The sequence below is a fragment of the Idiotropiscis lumnitzeri genome, unplaced genomic scaffold, assembly GCF_059441095.1.
Source record: "Idiotropiscis lumnitzeri isolate Australia: NSW breed Sydney's pygmy pipehorse unplaced genomic scaffold, RoL_Ilum_1.0 HiC_scaffold_52, whole genome shotgun sequence".
In the NCBI taxonomy this organism is placed as follows: domain Eukaryota; kingdom Metazoa; phylum Chordata; class Actinopteri; order Syngnathiformes; family Syngnathidae; genus Idiotropiscis; species Idiotropiscis lumnitzeri.
Window position 1 is genome coordinate 811,348 of NW_028283590.1, and position 24,657 is coordinate 836,004.

Here is a 24,657-nt window from a genome sequence, read left to right on the forward strand (position 1 = left end):
AGGGCACCGTGCAGTACGTGAAAATTAAAATAAAAACAAATTTTTGATTCCACTTGGCGGCACTGTGTGTATAACAAAATAATAACATTAAGATGTCTTCAGGTCGGGACGTTTTATTTACAGGTGAAGGTTTGGATTTTTAGGAGCATGTGCAGGGGAGTTATTAAGCATTCATTTATTTGTATTAGGTTCATTTTGTCTTCTTATTATTGATATTTGACTGATTCATTAAAAGCAGACAATTATGTTTTAGGTTAATTTTTTACCTGACATGTTTCGGCGAGTCTTTCGCCTTCTTCAGAGTGTCGCATGATGGTGTCTTGAGACCCGTCTTTATCAGCTGATGTTCCATGAGGGTGTGACTTACCTGTCAAAAAAATGAAAAAATCAGAGCAGTAAAAGAACAAACACAACATGAACATTACAAATCAGCAATCACTGACCACTGCAAAAGGGAAAACCACATCATGGACCGGGAGAAGGGCAGGGTCATCCGCACAGAAGAGAACAAACAACAGCGCTGGATCAGAGAGGCCATTGAGATCTGCAAGCGAGGCATAAAAACCATGAACAGAGACAAGGGAGCCTTCATCCTCTCTACCACCTGGACCAGCATCTTGGCGGAGTGAACGGACAGCGGGGGGCGTGACTTGCCTTCATTCTTGTGACAGGTAAGTCACGCCCTCATGGAACATCAGCTGATAAAGACGGGTCACAAGACAGCATCATGTGACACTCTGAAGAAGGCGAAAGACTTTTGTATTGTGACATGCTCAAGGCCTAAACACTCATCCGAGCAAATATAAGGTAGATTTTGTTCACCTGCCCGGAGAAAAACATCAACGAAAATAATTTGTATTTGTTTTAACCAGTTGGTGGCGCTACCACTGCGATCAAAAATAAGTTGGCAGCCGTCTTCAGGGCCTGAATATCCTCAAATGTGAAAGATTTCCAGAAGATGGATCATCTGAATCATTTTGCAGGAACTTTTGTTGCCACGGAGAATAATCAGACTCTGCGGCACCGTAATAGCCACGCCCTTTGAAGGAAAGTCATAAAAATAGGGATAGAGTAAGATCAATGTCTTGAGTCTTTTCTAGCCAATTTTCAATCGGATTCGTTAAAAGGGCACCATGCAGTACGTCAAAATGTAAAAAATGATATTGATTGGCGCAAGGTGTATAACTGAATATAAACATATAGATGTCTTCAGGTACAGACTCTTTATGTACATGTGAAGTTTTGGATTTTTAGCAGCATGTGCAGGAGAGTTATTAAGCATTTTGTCCATTGCGACGAAGGAAATCTTAAGTGAAAACTTTGAAGCCCCGCCCCCGTCATATAGTATTTCGGAAACAAAAAATTTTAGCCCCAGTGTTTGTCCCAGGTCTTCAGATGCTACAGACAGAATTTTAAGGCAATCAGATGAAGCCTTTAGGATCAGGGTGCAAAAGAATGACCCCTGTAAACATGCAAAAAAGGGCAAAAGTCGGACTTTCAAAAATTCATAACTCACTTCCTGTTCATATTAGACGTTAAAATATCAAATTTTTCGCCATGCCCGATGAGACTGCCAAGTTTGGTGAGTTTTTGTGCATGTTTCGGGGGTCAAAAATGCGATCGAACAATCGGAAAAATAATAATAATAATAATTTCTACAAAAACAATAGGGACTTCGCAGCGGTCGCTGCTCAGGCCCTAATAATAATAATAATAATAATAATAAAAGTAATAATATCTTCTACAAAAACAATAGGGACCTCGCCGCGGTCGCTGCTCGGGCCCCAATAATAATTTCTACACAAAGTCCATTGTGGTCACCCGCCCCCTTTTAAGTAAATTCAAAATGGCCGACTTCCTGTAAAACCTAGCTCATTGCTCCAAGAGACTTTTTTGTAGGTCTTGGTCTTATACATACAGTGAACCCTCGCTACTTCGCGGTTCACCTTTCGCGGGTTCAGTGCTTCGCGGGTCTAAAAAATATTCGGGGGCATTGTAGTTTCGCCGAGCGGCACGACGGGGCGCTGGAGCGGTTAGACGGCCGGCGTGCGCCGAAGAAGAGCGTGGGCGAAGAGGAGAGTGGACGAAGAAGAGCACGTTCCCCCGGACACGATCGGTGGCGACGTTTCGCGCGGTTCGGACCGTACCAGAGCTCCGGCCAGCGTGCGTGGCAGTTAAGCCGTAGAGGAGCACCATCCCCGGGCACGGGCGGTGCCAAGCGGCCCCTAAGTTTAACCGAATGGAAGCTCCGGAGGAGGAGGGCATGCTCGCGTCACAGTAAGCCGAAGAGGAGCACCTTCCCCGGGCACGGGCGGTTCCAAGCGGCCCCTAAGTTTAACCGAATGGAAGCTCCGGAGGAGGAGGGCATGCTCGCGTCACAGTAAGCCGAAGAGGAGCACCTTCCCCGGGCACGGGCGGTGCCAAGCGGCCCCTAAGTTTAACCGAATGGAAGCTCCGGGGGAGGAGGACGGGCGTGTGTCACAGTTAAGCCAAATTGGAGCACCTCTTCTGCCCGGGCACGAGCGGAGCGCGAGGCTGTCAGTTATGAATGAATAAATGAATAAATAAATAAAGAATGCCACCTTTCATTTCACAGGGCACACCGGACGGCGTACCAGCAGGTAAAAGTCGGAGTAATTAAATAAATACAAAAAGAATGGCTGGGGAATAAAAAAATAATACGTTTTAATAATAATTTGGTTTTTTTGTTATAACATGAATTTCACTCTCTCTCTCCCCGTATATACATATATATATATATATATATATATATATATTTTTTTTTTTATATATATATATATATATATATATATATATATATTTACATATTTATTATATATATTGTATATTTTTTTTAAGCATTTTTGAAGGTGCGCCGCTACTTCGCGGATTTTCAGTTTTCGCGGGTGGTCTCGGTCCCCATTAACCGCGATAACCGAGGGTTCACTGTACTCCATAAAATTTACAAAAAGCGAGGTGAAACACTCAACCAGAGCTGCTTTTTTTTAACATTTCTCGAGGGCCATGGCGAGCCATTTCAAAAAAGCTGCACAACTAACGTATAAAATATTGATAAATTTGCTCGGCCTCATGTGTGTGTAAAGTTTCACGAGTTGTCGTTCATATTTAGAACCTCATAATCAGCGTTGTTTTATTGCCGAACAGTGCAATGCCACTCCCACAACTTTTCACGAAAAAGGACTAATTTCGTATTGTGACATCCTCATGGCCGAAACAGTCATCCGAGCATATATGAGGGCGACCTTGTTGAGTTGCACGGAGAAAAACATCCAAGAAAATAACTTGTATTAGCTTTTACCAGTTGGTGGCGCTACTACTACGATGTAAAATAAGTTGGTAGATGTCTTCAGGGCTGAAGTATCCTCAAATGTGTACAACTTCGAGAAGATAGGATCATCTGAGTCATGTTGCCGGAGCTTTTGTTGCCACAGAGTACAATCGGACTTTTCAGCACCTTAATAGCCACGCCTTTTGCAAAAACGTCACAAAATTCGGCAGAGAGTAGGGCTGGGCGATTAACCGAAAATTTACCGTTACCGAAATTTATTAGAATGACCGACAACATTTTGCCCATGTCGGTAAATTCGGTGTCTAAAAAAAAAATGAAAAAGGAAAGTCTTTTCTGTCGGCGGCAATGTTCATGCCTCTTTAAGTCTGCTCCAGCGCATGTAGTCACGTGACTCAGGCGCTGTAGAAGAATGTAAACACAAGACGCGTTCGTAGCTGGCGATTCAAATTCAGAAGCGGCTGACACGGCTAAAGACGAAGTAACGTTAGTTGAAATTGGTCTTGTCGCGCTTGTCCCAAAAAGAAATTCGACATCTGTCGTTTGGAAATGTTTTGGGTTCCATAAAGACGATGTTTGCGCAAAAGAACATGAACTACAAAGTGCGTCGTAAGCACCAGAAAAAGCGCGTCCAACCTTTTCTTTTTCACCACCCACAACACAACCATGCTGTTGACTTGGAGCTTGTGCTAAAAGTTCAAAGTGAGAAGCAAGGTTGGACAAGTGACAACAGCCCACTAACGGAGGCGAAACCATACGAGAGAACGTCTCAGTGGTGGACGGGATAGCCTAGCACATAGCTAAAGATAGAGCTCCTGAAGTTACAGTGGAGCGCACAGGATTTAAACGCCTCAGGAACGTAGCCGACAAGAGGTACGAAAATATTTGCCGCAAACAGCACTTCCCGATATGGACAACATCGGGACGGGAGCGGAGACATGTCGAGCATTTTGCATCCACATCCGACTTGTGGTCGAGTCGCAACATGCATCCCTGTTTGAGCCTGAAATGTGCAGTACATAGACGACAAGTGGCGACTGCGCACCGGAGTACTCGAGACGGCACATTTTACTGATGAAGCACACGCGTTTGTTTGGCACTGGCATTCCATTGATTTTTTTTTTTTTTCATTTTATTTAGCATTTTGTTTACAGGCGACTAGTGCCTTTGCACATGGCATTATTTATATTGTTTACAAGATACCTTTACACAAATCTAAGCATTTGCAAATGGCATTACACCATCTCGGCACAATCTATTTGCAGGAAAAGATTTTGTGAGAGGTACCCTTTTTTTCCTGTTCTTTGTGACATTGTTCAAGTCATGCAAAGCAAGCTATTTTGAATGTTTATTCAAATGATTTTTGTACTTCCATTTTTCATTGAAAGTAATGTGTACCAGTTGGTCAATAAAAAAAAAGCAGTTAATATGCATTTTCTGCATTTATTTTGATTTTGGTCCTCAGGGGGAATTTATCGTGCATTTATCGTTATCGAGGTAAAATTGCCCAATTTATCGCGATATTGATTTTAGGTCATATCGCCCAGCCCTAGCAGAGAGTAAGATCATTGTCTTGAGTCTTTTCTGACTAATTTTCAGTCGGATTCGTCAAAAGGGCACCGTGCAGTACGTGAAAATTAAAATTAAAAAAAATTTTTGATTCCACTTGGCGGCACTGTGTGTATAACAAAATAATAACATTAAGATGTCTTCAGGTCGGGACGTTTTATTTACAGGTGAAGGTTTGGATTTTTAGGAGCATGTGCAGGGGAGTTATTAAGCATTCATTTATTTGTATTAGGTTCATTTTGTCTTCTTATTATTGATATTTGACTGATTCATTAAAAGAAGACAATTATGTTTTAGGTTAATTTTTTACCTGACATGTTTCGGCGAGTCTTTCGCCTTCTTCAGAGTGTCGCATGATGGTGTCTTGAGACCCGTCTTTATCAGCTGATGTTCCATGAGGGTGTGACTTACCTGTCAAAAAAATGAAAAAATCAGAGCAGTAAAAGAACAAACACAACATGAACATTACAAATCAGCAATCACTGACCACTGCAAAAGGGAAAACCACATCATGGACCGGGAGAAGGGCAGGGTCATCCGCACAGAAGAGAACAAACAACAGCGCTGGATCAGAGAGGCCATTGAGATCTGCAAGCGAGGCATAAAAACCATGAACAGAGACAAGGGAGCCTTCATCCTCTCTACCACCTGGACCAGCATCTTGGCGGAGTGAACGGACAGCGGGGGGCGTGACTTGCCTTCATTCTTGTGACAGGTAAGTCACGCCCTCATGGAACATCAGCTGATAAAGACGGGTCACAAGACAGCATCATGTGACACTCTGAAGAAGGCGAAAGACTTTTGTATTGTGACATGCTCAAGGCCTAAACACTCATCCGAGCAAATATAAGGTAGATTTTGTTCACCTGCCCGGAGAAAAACATCAACGAAAATAATTTGTATTTGTTTTAACCAGTTGGTGGCGCTACCACTGCGATCAAAAATAAGTTGGCAGCCGTCTTCAGGGCCTGAATATCCTCAAATGTGAAAGATTTCCAGAAGATGGATCATCTGAATCATTTTGCAGGAACTTTTGTTGCCACGGAGAATAATCAGACTCTGCGGCACCGTAATAGCCACGCCCTTTGAAGGAAAGTCATAAAAATAGGGATAGAGTAAGATCAATGTCTTGAGTCTTTTCTAGCCAATTTTCAATCGGATTCGTTAAAAGGGCACCATGCAGTACGTCAAAATGTAAAAAATGATATTGATTGGCGCAAGGTGTATAACTGAATATAAACATATAGATGTCTTCAGGTACAGACTCTTTATGTACATGTGAAGTTTTGGATTTTTAGCAGCATGTGCAGGAGAGTTATTAAGCATTTTGTCCATTGCGGCGAAGGAAATCTTAAGTGAAAACTTTGATGCCCCGCCCCCGTCATATAGTATTTCGGAAACAAAAATTTTTAGCCCCAGTGTTTGTCCCAGGTCTTCAGATGCTACAGACAGAATTTTAAGGCAATCAGATGAAGCCTTTAGGATCAGGGTGCAAAAGAATGACCCCTGTAAACATGCAAAAAAGGGCAAAAGTCGGACTTTCAAAAATTCATAACTCACTTCCTGTTCATATTAGACGTTAAAATATCAAATTTTTCGCCATGCCCGATGAGACTGCCAGGTTTGGTGAGTTTTTGTGCATGTTTCGGGGGTCAAAAATGCGATCGAACAATCGGAAAAATAATAATAATAATTTCTACAAAAACAATAGGGACTTCGCAGCGGTCGCTGCTCAGGCCCTAATAATAATAATAATAATAATAATAAAAGTAATAATATTTTCTACAAAAACAATAGGGACCTCGCCGCGGTCGCTGCTCGGGCCCCAATAATAATTTCTACACAAAGTCCATTGTGGTGACCCGCCCCCTTTTAAGTAAATTCAAAATGGCCGACTTCCTGTAAAACCTAGCTCATTGCTCCAAGAGACTTTTTTGTAGGTCTTGGTCTTATACATACAGTGAACCCTCGCTACTTCGCGGTTCACCTTTCGCAGGTTCAGTGCTTCGCGGGTCTAAAAAATATTCGGGGGCATTGTAGTTTCGCCGAGCGGCACGACGGGGCGCTGGAGCGGTTAGACGGCCGGCGTGCGCCGAAGAAGAGCGCGGGCGAAGAGGAGAGTGGACGAAGAAGAGCACGTTCCCCCGGACACGATCTGTGGCGACGTTTCGCGCGGTTCGGACCGTACCAGAGCTCCGGCCAGCGTGCGTGGCAGTTAAGCCGTAGAGGAGCACCTTCCCCGGGCACGGGCGGTGCCAAGCGGCCCCTAAGTTTAACCGAATGGAAGCTCCGGAGGAGGAGGGCATGCTCGCGTCACAGTAAGCCGAAGAGGAGCACCTTCCCCGGGCACGGGCGGTTCCAAGCGGCCCCTAAGTTTAACCGAATGGAAGCTCCGGAGGAGGAGGGCATGCTCGCGTCACAGTAAGCCGAAGAGGAGCACCTTCCCCGGGCATGGGCGGTGCCAAGCGGCCCCTAAGTTTAACCGAATGGAAGCTCCGGACGGAGGAGGACGGGCGTGTGTCACAGTTAAGCCAAATTGGAGCACCTCTTCTGCCCGGGCACGAGCGGAGCGCGAGGCTGTCAGTTATGAATGAATAAATGAATAAATAAATAAAGAATGCCACCTTTCATTTCACAGGGCACACCGGACGGCGTACCAGCAGGTAAAAGTCGGAGTAATTAAATAAATACAAAAAGAATGGCTGGGGAATAAAAAAATAATACGTTTTAATAATAATTTGGTTTTTTTGTTATAACATGAATTTCACTCTCTCTCTCCCCGTATATATATATATATATATATATATATATATATATATATATATTTATTATATATATTGTATATTTTTTTTAAGCATTTTTGAAGGTGCGCCGCTACTTCGCGGATTTTCAGTTTTCGCGGGTGGTCTCGGTCCCCATTAACCGCGATAACCGAGGGTTCACTGTACTCCATAAAATTTACAAAAAGCGAGGTGAAACACTCAACCAGAGCTGCTTTTTTTTAACATTTCTCGAGGGCCATGGCGAGCCATTTCAAAAAAGCTGCACAACTAACGTATAAAATATTGATAAATTTGCTCGGCCTGATGTGTGTGTAAAGTTTTACGAGTTGTCGTTCATATTTAGAACCTCATAATCAGCTTTGTTTTATTGCCGAACAGTGCAATGCCACTCCCACAACTTTTCACGAAAAATCACGAATTTCGTATTGTGACATCCTCATGGCCGAAACAGTCATCCGAGCATATATGAGGGCGACCTTGTTGAGTTGCACGGAGAAAAACATCCAAGAAAATAACTTGTATTAGCTTTTACCAGTTGGTGGCGCTACTACTACGATATAAAATAAGTTGGTAGATGTCTTCAGGGCTGAAGTATCCTCAAATGTGTACAACTTCGAGAAGATAGGATGATCTGAGTCATGTTGCCGGAGCTTTTGTTGCCACAGAGTACAATCGGACTTTTCAGCACCTTAATAGCCACGCCTTTTGCCAAAACGTCACAAAATTCGGCAGAGAGTAAGGTCATTGTCTTGAGTCTTTTCTGACTAATTTTCAGTCGGATTCGTCAAAAGGGCACCGTGCAGTACGTGAAAATTAAAATAAAAACAAATTTTTGATTCCACTTGGCGGCACTGTGTGTATAACAAAATAATAACATTAAGATGTCTTCAGGTCGGGACGTTTTATTTACAGGTGAAGGTTTGGATTTTTAGGAGCATGTGCAGGGGAGTTATTAAGCATTCATTTATTTGTATTAGGTTCATTTTGTCTTCTTATTATTGATATTTGACTGATTCATTAAAAGCAGACAATTATGTTTTAGGTTAATTTTTTACCTGACATGTTTCGGCGAGTCTTTCGCCTTCTTCAGAGTGTCGCATGATGGTGTCTTGAGACCCGTCTTTATCAGCTGATGTTCCATGAGGGTGTGACTTACCTGTCAAAAAAATTAAAAATCAGAGCAGTAAAAGAACAAGCACAACATGAACATTACAAATCAGCAATCACTGACCACTGCAAAAGGGAAAACCACATCATGGACCGGGAGAAGGGCAGGGTCATCCGCACCGAAGAGAACAAACAACAGCGCTGGATCAGAGAGGCCATTGAGATCTGCAAGCGAGGCATAAAAACCATGAACAGAGACAAGGGAGCCTTCATCCTCTCTACCACCTGGAGCAGCATTTTGGCGGAGTGAACGGACAGCGGGGGGCGTGACTTGCCTTCATTCTTGTGACAGGTAAGTCACGCCCTCATGGAACATCAGCTGATAAAGACGGGCCACAAGACACCATCATGTGACACTCTGAAGAAGGCGAAAGACTTTCGTATTGTGACATCCTCAAGGCCTAAACACTCATCCGAGCAAATGTAAGGTAGATTTTGTTAACCTGCCCGGAGAAAAAAATCAACGAAAATGATTTGTATTTGTTTTAACCAGTTGGTGGCGCTACCACTGCGATCAAAAATAAGTTGGCAGCCGTCTTCAGGGCCTGAATATCCTCAAATGTGAAAAATTTCGAGAAGATGGATCATCTGAATCATTTTGCAGGAACTTTTGTTGCCACGGAGAATAATCAGACTCTGCGGCACCGTAATAGCCACGCCCTTCGAAGGAAAGTCACAAAAATAGGGATAGAGTAAGATCAATGTCTTGAGTCTTTTCTAGCCAATTTTCAATCAGATTCGTTAAAAGGGCACCGTGCAGTACGTCAAAATGTAAAAAATGATATTGATTGGCGCAAGGTGTATAACTGAATATAAACATATAGATGTCTTCAGGTACAGACTCTTTATGTACATGTGAAGTTTTGGATTTTTAGCAGCATGTGCAGGAGAGTTATTAAGCATTTTGTCCATTGCGGCGAAGGAAATCTTAAGTGAAAACTTTGATGCCCCGCCCCCGTCATATAGTATTTCGGAAACAAAAAATTTTAGCCCCAGTGTTTGTGCCAGGTCTTCAGATGCTACAGACAGAATTTTAAGGCAATCAGATGAAGCCTTTAGGATCAGGGTGCAAAAGAATGACCCCTGTAAACATGCAAAAAAGGGCAAAAGTCGGACTTTCAAAAATTCATAACTCACTTCCTGTTCATATTAGACGTTAAAATATCAAATTTTTCGCCATGCCCGATGAGACTGCCAAGTTTGGTGAGTTTTTGTGCATGTTTCGGGGGTCAAAAATGCGATCGAACAATCGGAAAAATAATAATAATAATAATTTCTACAAAAACAATAGGGACTTCGCAGCGGTCGCTGCTCAGACCCTAATAATAATAATAATAATAATAATAAAAGTAATAATATCTTCTACAAAAACAATAGGGACCTCGCCGCGGTCGCTGCTCGGGCCCCAATAATAATTTCTACACAAAGTCCATTGTGGTGACCCGCCCCCTTTTCAGTAAATTCAAAATGGCCGACTTCCTGTAAAACCTAGCTCATTGCTCCAAGAGACTTTTTTGTAGGTCTTGGTCTTATACATACAGTGAACCCTCGCTACTTCGCGGTTCACCTTTCGCGGGTTCAGTGCTTCGCGGGTCTAAAAAATATTCGGGGGCATTGTAGTTTCGCCGAGCGGCACGACGGGGCGCTGGAGCGGTTAGACGGCCGGCGTGCGCCGAAGAAGAGCGTGGGCGAAGAGGAGAGTGGACGAAGAAGAGCACGTTCCCCCGGACACGATCGGTGGCGACGTTTCGCGCGGTTCGGACCGTACCAGAGCTCCGGCCAGCGTGCGTGGCAGTTAAGCCGTAGAGGAGCACCTTCCCCGGGCACGGGCAGTGCCAAGCGGCCCCTAAGTTTAACCGAATGGAAGCTCCGGAGGAGGAGGGCATGCTCGCGTCACAGTAAGCCGAAGAGGAGCACCTTCCCCGGGCACGGGCGGTTCCAAGCGGCCCCTAAGTTTAACCGAATGGAAGCTCCGGAGGAGGAGGGCATGCTCGCGTCACAGTAAGCCGAAGAGGAGCACCTTCCCCGGGCACGGGCGGTGCCAAGCGGCCCCTAAGTTTAACCGAATGGAAGCTCCGGGGGAGGAGGACGGGCGTGTGTCACAGTTAAGCCAAATTGGAGCACCTCTTCTGCCCGGGCACGAGCGGAGCGCGAGGCTGTCAGTTATGAATGAATAAATGAATAAATAAATAAAGAATGCCACCTTTCATTTCACAGGGCACACCGGACGGCGTACCAGCAGGTAAAAGTCGGAGTAATTAAATAAATACAAAAAGAATGGCTGGGGAATAAAAAAATAATACGTTTTAATAATAATTTGGTTTTTTTGTTATAACATGAATTTCACTCTCTCTCTCCCCGTATATATATATATATATATATATATATATATATATATATATATATATTTATATATTTATTATATATATTGTATATTTTTTTTAAGCATTTTTGAAGGTGCGCCGCTACTTCGCGGATTTTCAGTTTTCGCGGGTGGTCTCGGTCCCCATTAACCGCGATAACCGAGGGTTCACTGTACTCCATAAAATTTACAAAAAGCGAGGTGAAACACTCAACCAGAGCTGTTTTTTTTTTACATTTCTCGAGGGCCATGGCGAGCCATTTCAAAAAAGCTGCACAACTAACGTATAAAATATTGATAAATTTGCTCGGCCTGATGTGTGTGTAAAGTTTTACGAGTTGTCGTTCATATTTAGAACCTCATAATCAGCTTTGTTTTATTGCTGAACAGTGCAATGCCACTCCCACAACTTTTCACGAAAAATCACGAATTTCGTATTGTGACATCCTCATGGCCGAAACAGTCATCCGAGCATATATGAGGGCGACCTTGTTGAGTTGCACGGAGAAAAACATCCAAGAAAATAACTTGTATTAGCTTTTACCAGTTGGTGGCGCTACTACTACGATGTAAAATAAGTTGGTAGATGTCTTCAGGGCTGAAGTATCCTCAAATGTGTACAACTTCGAGAAGATAGGATCATCTGAGTCATGTTGCCGGAGCTTTTGTTGCCACAGAGTACAATCGGACTTTTCAGCACCTTAATAGCCACGCCTTTTGCCAAAACGTCACAAAATTCGGCAGAGAGTAAGATCATTGTCTTAAGTCTTTTCTGACTAATTTTCAGTCGGATTCGTCAAAAGGGCACCATGCAGTACGTGAAAATTAAAATAAAAACAAATTTTTGATTCCACTTGGCGGCACTGTGTGTATAACAAAATAATAACATTAAGATGTCTTCAGGTCGGGACGTTTTATTTACAGGTGAAGGTTTGGATTTTTAGGAGCATGTGCAGGGGAGTTATTAAGCATTCATTTATTTGTATTAGGTTCATTTTGTCTTCTTATTATTGATATTTGACTGATTCATTAAAAGCAGACAATTATGTTTTAGGTTAATTTTTTACCTGACATGTTTCGGCGAGTCTTTCGCCTTCTTCAGAGTGTCGCATGATGGTGTCTTGAGCTGATGTTCCATGAGGGTGTGACTTACCTGTCAAAAAAATGAAAAAATCAGAGCAGTAAAAGAACAAGCACAACATGAACATTACAAATCAGCAATCACTGACCACTGCAAAAGGGAAAACCACATCATGGACCGGGAGAAGGGCAGGGTCATCCGCACAGAAGAGAACAAACAACAGCGCTGGATCAGAGAGGCCATTGAGATCTGCAAGCGAGGCATAAAAACCATGAACAGAGACAAGGGAGCCTTCATCCTCTCTACCACCTGGACCAGCATCTTGGCGGAGTGAACGGACAGCGGGGGGCGTGACTTGCCTTCATTCTTGTGACAGGTAAGTCACGCCCTCATGGAACATCAGCTGATAAAGACGGGTCACAAGACACCATCATGTGACACTCTGAAGAAGGCGAAAGACTTTCGTATTGTGACATGCTCAAGGCCTAAACACTCATCCGAGCAAATATAAGGTAGATTTTGTTAACCTGCCCGGAGAAAAACATCAACGAAAATAATTTGTATTTGTTTTAACCAGTTGGTGGCGCTACCACTGCGATCAAAAATAAGTTGGCAGCCGTCTTCAGGGCCTGAATATCCTCAAATGTGAAAGATTTCCAGAAGATGGATCATCTGAATCATTTTGCAGGAACTTTTGTTGCCACGGAGAATAATCAGACTCTGCGGCACCGTAATAGCCACGCCCTTTGAAGGAAAGTCATAGAAATAGGGATAGAGTAAGATCAATGTCTTGAGTCTTTTCTAGCCAATTTTCAGTCGGATTCGTTAAAAGGGCACCGTGCAGTACGTCAAAATGTAAACATTTATATTGATTGGCGCAAGGTGTATAACTGAATATAAACATATAGATGTCTTCAGGTACCGACTCTTTATGTACATGTGAAGTTTTGGATTTTTAGCAGCACGGGCAGGAGAGTTATTAAGCATTTTGTCCATTGCGGCGAAGGAAATCTTAAGTGAAAACTTTGAAGCCCCGCCCCCGTCATATAGTATTTCGGAAACAAAAAATTTTAGCCCCAGTGTTTGTCCCAGGTCTTAAGATGCTCCAGACAGAACTTTAAGGCAATCAGATGAAGCCTTTAGGATCAGGGTGCAAAAGAATGACCCCTGTAAACATGCAAAAAAGGGCAAAAGTCGGACTTTCAAAAATTCATAACTCACTTCCTGTTCATATTAGACGTTAAAAAATATCAAATTTTTCGCCATGCCCGATGAGACTGCCAAGTTTGGTGAGTTTTTGTGCATGTTTCGGGGGTCAAAAATGCGATCGAACAATCGGAAAAATAATAATAATAATAATTTCTACAAAAACAATAGGGACTTCGCAGCGGTCGCTGCTCAGGCCCTAATAATAATAATAATAATAATAATAATAATAATAAAAGTAATAATATTTTCTACAAAAACAATAGGGACCTCGCCGCGGTCGCTGCTCGGGCCCCAATAATAATTTCTACACAAAGTCCATTGTGGAGACCCGCCCCCTTTTAAGTAAATTCAAAATGGCCGACTTCCTGTAAAACCTAGCTCATTGCTCCAAGAGACTTTTTTGTAGGTCTTGGTCTTATACATACAGTGAACCCTCGCTACTTCGAGGTTCACCTTTCGCGGGTTCAGTGCTTCGCGGGTCTAAAAAATATTCGGGGGCATTGTAGTTTCGCCGAGCGGCACGACGGGGCGCTGGAGCGGTTAGACGGCCGGCGTGCGCCGAAGAAGAGCGTGGGCGAAGAGGAGAGTGGACGAAGAAGAGCACGTTCCCCCGGACACGATCGGTGGCGACGTTTCGCGCGGTTCGGACCGTACCAGAGCTCCGGCCGGCGTGCGTGGCAGTTAAGCCGTAGAGGAGCACCTTCCCCGGGCACGGGCGGTTCCAAGCGGCCCCTGAGTTTAACCGAATGGAAGCTCCGGAGGAGGAGGGCATGCTCGCGTCACAGTAAGCCGAAGAGGAGCACCTTCCCCGGGCACGGGCGGTTCCAAGCGGCCCCTAAGTTTAACCGAATGGAAGCTCCGGAGGAGGAGGGCATGCTCGCGTCACAGTAAGCCGAAGAGGAGCACCTTCCCCGGGCACGGGCGGTGCCAAGCGGCCCCTAAGTTTAACCGAATGGAAGCTCCGGGGGAGGAGGGCGGGCGTGTGTCACAGTTAAGCCGAATTGGAGCACCTCTTCTGCCGGGCACAAGCGGAGCGCGAGGCTGTCAGTTATGAATGAATAAATGAATAAATAAATAAAGAATGCCACCTTTCATTTCACAGGGCACACCGGACGGCGTACCAGCAGGTAAAAGTCGGAGTAATTAAATAAATACAAAAAGAATGGTTGGGGAATAAAAAAATAATAAGTTTTAATAATAATTTGTTTTTTTTGTTATAACATGAATTTCACTCTCTCTCTCTCTCTCTCCCCCCGTATATATATATATATATATATATATATATATATATATATATATATATATATATATATATATATATATATATATTTATTATATATTTTTTTTAAGCATTTTTGAAGGTGCGCCGCTACTTCGCGGATTTTCAGTTTTCGCGGGTGGTCTCGGTCCCCATTAACCGCGATAACCGAGGGTTCACTGTACTCCATAAAATTTACAAAAAGCGAGGTGAAACACTCAACCAGGGCTGCTTTTTTGAACATTTCTCGAGGGCCATGGCGAGCCATTTCAAAAAAGCTGCACAACTAACGTATAAAATATTGATAAATTTGCTCGGCCTGATGTGTGTGTAAAGTTTCACGAGTTGTCGTTCATATTTAGAACCTCATAATCAGCTTTGTTTTATTGCTGAACAGTGCAATGCCACTCCCACAACTTTTCATGAAAAAGGACGAATTTCGTATTGTGACATCCTCATGGCCGAAACAGTCATCCGAGCATATATGAGGGCGACCTTGTTGAGTTGCACGGAGAAAAACATCCAAGAAAATAACTTGTATTAGCTTTTACCAGTTGGGGGCGCTACTACTACGATGAAAAATAAGTTGGTAGATGTCTTCAGGGCTGAAGTATCCTCAAATGTGTGCAACTTCGAGAAGATAGGATCATCTGAGTCATGTTGCTGGAGCTTTTGTTGCCACAGAGTACAATCGGACTTTTCAGCACCGTAATAGCCACGCCTTTTGCCAAAACGTCACAAAATTCGGCAGAGAGTAAGATCATTGTCTTGAGTCTTTTCTGACTAATTTTCAGTCGGATTCGTCGAAAGGGCACCGTGCAGTACGTGACAATTAAAATAAAAACAAATTTTTGATTCCACTTGGCGGCACTGTGTGTATAACAAAATAATAACATTAAGATGTCTTCAGGTCGGGACGTTTTATTTACAGGTGAAGGTTTGGATTTTTAGGAGCATGTGCAGGGGAGTTATTAAGCATTCATTTATTTGTATTAGGTTCATTTTGTCTTCTTATTATTGATATTTGACTGATTCATTAAAAGCAGACAATTATGTTTTAGGTTAATTTTTTACCTGACATGTTTCGGCGAGTCTTTCGCCTACTTCAGAGTGTCGCATGATGGTGTCTTGAGCTGATGTTCCATGAGGGTGTGACTTACCTGTCAAAAAAATGAAAAAAATCAGAGCAGTAAAAGAACAAGCACAACATGAACATTACAAATCAGCAATCACTGACCACTGCAAAAGGGAAAACCACATCATGGACCGGGAGAAGGGCAGGGTCATCCGCACAGAAGAGAACAAACAACAGCGCTGGATCAGAGAGGCCATTGAGATCTGCAAGCGAGGCATAAAAACCATGAACAGAGACAAGGGAGCCTTCATCCTCTCTACCACCTGGACCAGCATCTTGGCGGAGTGAACGGACAGCGGGGGGCGTGACTTGCCTTCATTCTTGTGACAGGTAAGTCACGCCCTCATGGAACATAAGCTGATAAAGGCGGGTCACAAGACACCATCATGTGACACTCTGAAGAAGGCGAAAGACTTTCGTATTGTGACATGCTCAAGGCCTAAACACTCATCCGAGCAAATATAAGGTAGATTTTGTTAACATGCCCGGAGAAAAACATCAACGAAAATAATTTATATTTGTTTTAACCAGTTGGTGGCGCTACCACTGCGATCAAAAATAAGTTGGCAGCCGTCTTCAGGGCCTGAATATCCTCAAATGTGAAAAATTTCGAGAAGATGGATCATCTGAATCATTTTGCAGGAACTTTTGTTGCCACGGAGAATAATCAGACTCTGCGGCACCGTAATAGCCACGCCCTTCGAAGGAAAGTCACAAAAATAGGGATAGAGTAAGATCAATGTCTTGAGTCTTTTCTAGCCAATTTTCAATCAGATTCGTTACAAGGGCACCGTGCAGTACGTCAAAATGTAAAAAATGATATTGATTGGCGCAAGGTGTATAACTGAATATAAACATATAGATGTCTTCAGGTACAGACTCTTTATGTACATGTGAAGTTTTGGATTTTTAGCAGCATGTGCAGGAGAGTTATTAAGCATTTTGTCCATTGCGGCGAAGGAAATCTTAAGTGAAAACTTTGATGCCCCGCCCCCGTCATATAGTATTTCGGAAACAAAAAATTTTAGCCCCAGTGTTTGTCCCAGGTCTTCAGATGCTACAGACAGAATTTTAAGGCAATCAGATGAAGCCTTTAGGATCAGGGTGCAAAAGAATGACCCCTGTAAACATGCAAAAAAGGGCAAAAGTCGACTTTCAAAATTCATAACTCACTTCCTGTTCATATTAGACGTTAAAATATCAAATTTTTCGCCATGCCCGATGAGACTGCAAGGTTTGGTGAGTTTTTGTGCATGTTTCGGGGGTCAAAAATGCGATCGAACAATCGGAAAAATAATAATAATAATTTCTACAAAAACAATAGGGACTTCGCAGCGGTCGCTGCTCAGGCCCTAATAATAATAATAATAATAATAATAAAAGTAATAATATTTTCTACAAAAACAATAGGGACCTCGCCGCGGTCGCTGCTCGGGCCCCAATAATAATTTCTACACAAAGTCCATTGTGGTGACCCGCCCCCTTTTAAGTAAATTCAAAATGGCCGACTTCCTGTAAAACCTAGCTCATTGCTCCAAGAGACTTTTTTGTAGGTCTTGGTCTTATACATACAGTGAACCCTCGCTACTTCGCGGTTCACCTTTCACAGGTTCAGTGCTTCGCGGGTCTAAAAAATATTCGGGGGCATTGTAGTTTCGCCGAGCGGCACGACGGAGCGCTGTGGAGCGGTTAGACGGCCGGCGTGCGCCGAAGAAGAGAGCGTGGGCGAAGAGGAGAGTGGACGAAGAAGAGCACGTTCCCCCGGACACGATCGGTGGCGACGTTTCGCGCGGTTCGGACCGTACCAGAGCTCCGCGCAGCGTGCGTGGCAGTTAAGCCGTAGAGGAGCACCTTCCCCGGGCACGGGCGGTGCCAAGCGGCCCCTAAGTTTAACCGAATGGAAGCTCCGGAGGAGGAGGGCATGCTCGCGTCACAGTAAGCCGAAGAGGAGCACCTTCCCCGGCACGGGCGGTTCCAAGCGGCCCCTAAGTTTAACCGAATGGAAGCTCCGAGGAGGAGGGCATGCTCGCGTCACAGTAAGCCGAAGAGGAGCACCTTCCCCGGGCACGGGCGGTGCCAAGCGGCCCCTAAGTTTAACCGAATGGAAGCTCCGGACGGAGGAGGACGGGCGTGTGTCACAGTTAAGCCAAATTGGAGCACCTCTTCTGCCCGGGCACGAGCGGAGCGCGAGGCTGTCAGTTATGAATGAATAAATGAATAAATAAATAAAGAATGCACCTTTCATTTCACAGGGCACACCGGACGGCGTACCAGCAGGTAAAAGTCGGAGTAATTAAATAAATACAAAAAGAATGGCTGGGGAATAAAAAATAATACGTTTTAATAATAATTTGGTTTTTTTGTTATAACATGAATTTCACTCTCTCTCTCCCCGTATATATATATATATATATATATATATATATATATATATATATATATATATATATATATATATATATTTATTATATATTGTATATTTTTTTTAAGCATTTTTGAAGGTGCGCCGCTACTTCGCGGATTTTCAGTTTTCGCGGGTGGTCTCGGTCCCCATTAACCGCGATAACCGAGGGTTCACTGTACTCCATAAAATTTACAAAAAGCGAGGTGAAACACTCAACAGAGCTGCTTTTTTTTAACATTTCTCGAGGGCCATGGCGAGCCATTTCAAAAAAGCTGCACAACTAACGTATAAAATATGATAAATTTGCTCGGCCTGATGTGTGTGTAAAGTTTTTACGAGTTGTCGTTCATATTTAGAACCTCATAATCAGCTTTGTTTTATTGCCGAACAGTGCAATGCCACTCCCACAACTTTCACGAAAAATCACGAATTTCGTATTGTGACATCCTCATGGCCGAAACAGTCATCCGAGCATATATGAGGGCGACCTTGTTGAGTTGCACGGAGAAAAACATCCAAGAAAATAACTTGTATTAGCTTTTACCAGTTGGTGGCGCTACTACTACGATATAAAATAAGTTGGTAGATGTCTTCAGGGCTGAAGTATCCTCAAATGTGTACAACTTCGAGAAGATAGGATGATCTGAGTCATGTTGCCGGAGCTTTTGTTGCCACAGAGTACAATCGGACTTTTCAGCACCTTAATAGCCACGCTTTTGCCAAAACGTCACAAAATTCGGCAGAGAGTAAGATCATTGTCTTGAGTCTTTTCTGACTAATTTTCAGTCGGATTCGTCAAAAGGGCACCGTGCAGTACGTGAAAATTAAAATAAAAACAAATTTTTGATTCCACTTGGCGGCACTGTGTGTATAACAAAATAATAACATTAAGATGTCTTCAGGTCGGGACGTTTTATTTACAGGTGAAGGTTTGGATTTTTAGGAGCATGTGCAGGGGAGTTATTAAGCATTCATTTATTTGTATTAGGTTCATTTTGTCTTCTTATTATTGATATTTGACTGATTCATTAAAAGCAGACAATTATGTTTTAGGTTAATTTTTTACCTGACATGTTTCGGCGAGTCTTTCGCCTTCTTCAGAGTGTCGCATGATGGTGTCTTGAGACCCGTCTTATCAGCTGATGTTCCATGAGGGTGTGACTTACCTGTCAAAAAAATGAAAAATCAGAGCAGTAAAAGAACAAGCACAACATGAACATTACAAATCAGCAATCACTGACCACTGCAAAAGGGAAAACCACATCATGGACCGGGAGAAGGGCAGGGTCATCCGCACCGAAGAGAACAAACAACAGCGCTGGATCAGAGAGGCCATTGAGATCTGCAAGCGAGGCATAAAAACCATGAACAGAGACAAGGGAGCCTTCATCCTCTCTACCACCTGGAGCAGCATTTTGGCGGAGTGAACGGACAGCGGGGGGCGTGACTTGCCTTCATTCTTGTGACAGGTAAGTCACGCCCTCATGGAACATCAGCTGATAAAGACGGGCCACAAGACACCATCATGTGACACTCTGAAGAAGGCGAAAGACTTTCGTATTGTGACATCCTCAAGGCCTAAACACTCATCCGAGCAAATGTAAGGTAGATTTTGTTAACCAGCCCGGAGAAAAAAATCAACGAAAATGATTTGTATTTGTTTTAACCAGTTGGTGGCGCTACCACTGCGATCAAAAATAAGTTGGCAGCCGTCTTCAGGGCCTGAATATCCTCAAATGTGAAAAATTTCGAGAAGATGGATCATCTGAATCATTTTGCAGGAACTTTTGTTGCCACGGAGAATAATCAGACTCTGCGGCACCGTAATAGCCACGCCCTTCGAAGGAAAGTCACAAAAATAGGGATAGAGTAAGATCAATGTCTTGAGTCTTTTCTAGCCAATTTTCAATCAGATTCGTTAAAAGGGCACCGTGCAGTACGTCAAAATGTAAAAAATGATATTGATTGGCGCAAGGTGTATAACTGAATATAAACATATAGATGTCTTCAGGTACAGACTCTATATGTACATGTGAAGTTTTGGATTTTTAGCAGCATGTGCAGGAGAGTTATTAAGCATTTTGTCCATTGCGGCGAAGGAAATCTTAAGTGAAAACTTTGATGCCCCGCCCCCGTCATATAGTATTTCGGAAACAAAAAACTTTAGCCCCAGTGTTTGTGCCAGGTCTTCAGATGCTACAGACAGAATTTTAAGGCAATCAGATGAAGCCTTTAGGATCAGGGTGCAAAAGAATGACCCCTGTAAACATGCAAAAAAGGGCAAAAGTCGGACTTTCAAAAATTCATAACTCACTTCCTGTTCATATTAGACGTTAAAATGTCAAATTTTTCGCCATGCCCGATGAGACTGCCAAGTTTGGTGAGTTTTTGTGCATGTTTCAGGGGTCAAAAATGCGATCGAACAATCGGAAAAATAATAATAATAATAATTTCAACAAAAACAATAGGGACTTCGCAGCGGTCGCTGCTCAGGCCCTAATAATAATAATAATAATAATAATAAAAGTAATAATATTTTCTACAAAAACAATAGGGACCTCGCCGCGGTCGCTGCTCGGGCCCCAATAATAATTTCTACACAAAGTCCATTGTGGTGACCCGCCCCCTTTTAAGTAAATTCAAAATGGCCGACTTCCTGTAAAACCTAGCTCATTGCTCCAAGAGACTTTTTTGTAGGTCTTGGTCTTATACATACAGTGAACCCTCGCTACTTCGCGGTTCACCTTTCGCGGGTTCAGTGCTTCGCGGGTCGAAAAAATATTCGGGCGCATTGTAGTTTCGCCGAGCGGCACGACGGGGCGCTGGAGCGGTTAGACGGCCGGCGTGCGCCGAAGAAGAGCGTGGGCGAAGAGGAGAGTGGACGAAGAAGAGCACGTTCCCCCGGACACGATCGGTGGCGACGTTTCGCGCGGTTCGGACCGTACCAGAGCTCCGGCCAGCGTGCGTGGCAGTTAAGCCGTAGAGGAGCACCTTCCCCGGGCACGGGCAGTGCCAAGCGGCCCCTAAGTTTAACCGAATGGAAGCTCCGGAGGAGGAGGGCATGCTCGCGTCACAGTAAGCCGAAGAGGAGCACCTTCCCCGGGCACGGGCGGTTCCAAGCGGCCCCTAAGTGTAACCGAATGGAAGCTCCGGAGGAGGAGGGCATGCTCGCGTCACAGTAAGCCGAAGAGGAGCACCTTCCCCGGGCACGGGCGGTGCCAAGCGGCCCCTAAGTTTAACCGAATGGAAGCTCCGGGGGAGGAGGACGGGCGTGTGTCACAGTTAAGCCAAATTGGAGCACCTCTTCTGCCCGGGCACGAGCGGAGCGCGAGGCTGTCAGTTATGAATGTATAAATGAATAAATAAATAAAGAATGCCACCTTTCATTTCACAGGGCACACCGGACGGCGTACCAGCAGGTAAAAGTCGGAGTAATTAAATAAATACAAAAAGAATGGCTGGGGAATAAAAAAATAATACGTTTTAATAATAATTTGGTTTTTTTGTTATAACATGAATTTCACTCTCTCTCTCCCCGTATATATATATATATATATATATATATATATATATTTATATATTTATTATATATATTGTATATTTTTTTTAAGCATTTTTGAAGGTGCGCCGCTACTTCGCGGATTTTCAGTTTTCGCGGGTGGTCTCGGTCCCCATTAACCGCGATAACCGAGGGTTCACTGTACTCCATAAAATTTACAAAAAGCGAGGTGAAACACTCAACCAGAGCTGCTTTTTTTTTAACATTTCTCGAGGGCCATGGCGAGCCATTTCAAAAAAGCTGCACAACTAACGTATAAAATATTGATAAATTTGCTCGGCCTGATGTGTGTGTAAAGTTTTACGAGTTGTCGTTCATATTTAGAACCTCATAATCAGCTTTGTTTTATTGCTGAACAGTGCAATGCCACTCCCACAACTTTTCACGAAAAATCACGAATTTCGTATTGTGACATCCTCATGGCCGAAACAGTCATCCGAGCATATATGAGGGCGACCTTGTTGAGTTGCACGGAGAAAAACATCCAAGAAAATAACTTGTATTAGCTTTTACCAGTTGGTGGCGCTACTACTACGATGTAAAATAAGTTGGTAGATGTCTTCAGGGCTGAAGTATCCTCAAATGTGTACAACTTCGAGAAGATAGGATCATCTGAGTCATGTTGCCGGAGCTTTTGTTGCCACAGAGTACAATCGGACTTTTCAGCACCTTAATAGCCACGCCTTTTGCCAAAACGTCACAAAATTCGGCAGAGAGTAAGATCATTGTCTTAAGTCTTTTCTGACTAATTTTCAGTCGGATTCGTCAAAAGGGCACCATGCAGTACGTGAAAATTAAAATAAAAACAAATTTTTGATTCCACTTGGCGGCACTGTGTGTATAACAAAATAATAACATTAAGATGTCTTCAGGTCGGGACGTTTTATTTACAGGTGAAGGTTTGGATTTTTAGGAGCATGTGCAGGGGAGTTATTAAGCATTCATTTATTTGTATTAGGTTCATTTTGTCTTCTTATTATTGATATTTGACTGATTCATTAAAAGCAGACAATTATGTTTTAGGTTAATTTTTTACCTGACATGTTTCGGCGAGTCTTTCGCCTTCTTCAGAGTGTCGCATGATGGTGTCTTGAGCTGATGTTCCATGAGGGTGTGACTTACCTGTCAAAAAAATGAAAAAATCAGAGCAGTAAAAGAACAAGCACAACATGAACATTACAAATCAGCAATCACTGACCACTGCAAAAGGGAAAACCACATCATGGACCGGGAGAAGGGCAGGGTCATCCGCACAGAAGAGAACAAACAACAGCGCTGGATCAGAGAGGCCATTGAGATCTGCAAGCGAGGCATAAAAACCATGAACAGAGACAAGGGAGCCTTCATCCTCTCTACCACCTGGACCAGCATCTTGGCGGAGTGAACGGACAGCGGGGGGCGTGACTTGCCTTCATTCTTGTGACAGGTAAGTCACGCCCTCATGGAACATCAGCTGATAAAGACGGGTCACAAGACACCATCATGTGACACTCTGAAGAAGGCGAAAGACTTTCGTATTGTGACATGCTCAAGGCCTAAACACTCATCCGAGCAAATATAAGGTAGATTTTGTTAACCTGCCCGGAGAAAAACATCAACGAAAATAATTTGTATTTGTTTTAACCAGTTGGTGGCGCTACCACTGCGATCAAAAATAAGTTGGCAGCCGTCTTCAGGGCCTGAATATCCTCAAATGTGAAAGATTTCCAGAAGATGGATCATCTGAATCATTTTGCAGGAACTTTTGTTGCCACGGAGAATAATCAGACTCTGCGGCACCGTAATAGCCACGCCCTTTGAAGGAAAGTCATAAAAATAGGGATAGAGTAAGATCAATGTCTTGAGTCTTTTCTAGCCAATTTTCAGTCGGATTCGTTAAAAGGGCACCGTGCAGTACGTCAAAATGTAAACATTTATATTGATTGGCGCAAGGTGTATAACTGAATATAAACATATAGATGTCTTCAGGTACCGACTCTTTATGTACATGTGAAGTTTTGGATTTTTAGCAGCACGGGCAGGAGAGTTATTAAGCATTTTGTCCATTGCGGCGAAGGAAATCTTAAGTGAAAACTTTGAAGCCCCGCCCCCGTCATATAGTATTTCGGAAACAAAAAATTTTAGCCCCAGTGTTTGTCCCAGGTCTTAAGATGCTCCAGACAGAACTTTAAGGCAATCAGATGAAGCCTTTAGGATCAGGGTGCAAAAGAATGACCCCTGTAAACATGCAAAAAAGGGCAAAAGTCGGACTTTCAAAAATTCATAACTCACTTCCTGTTCATATTAGACGTTAAAAAATATCAAATTTTTCGCCATGCCCGATGAGACTGCCAAGTTTGGTGAGTTTTTGTGCATGTTTCGGGGGTCAAAAATGCGATCGAACAATCGGAAAAATAATAATAATAATAATTTCTACAAAAACAATAGGGACTTCGCAGCGGTCGCTGCTCAGGCCCTAATAATAATAATAATAATAATAATAATAATAATAAAAGTAATAATATTTTCTACAAAAACAATAGGGACCTCGCCGCGGTCGCTGCTCGGGCCCCAATAATAATTTCTACACAAAGTCCATTGTGGAGACCCGCCCCCTTTTAAGTAAATTCAAAATGGCCGACTTCCTGTAAAACCTAGCTCATTGCTCCAAGAGACTTTTTTGTAGGTCTTGGTCTTATACATACAGTGAACCCTCGCTACTTCGAGGTTCACCTTTCGCGGGTTCAGTGCTTCGCGGGTCTAAAAAATATTCGGGGGCATTGTAGTTTCGCCGAGCGGCACGACGGGGCGCTGGAGCGGTTAGACGGCCGGCGTGCGCCGAAG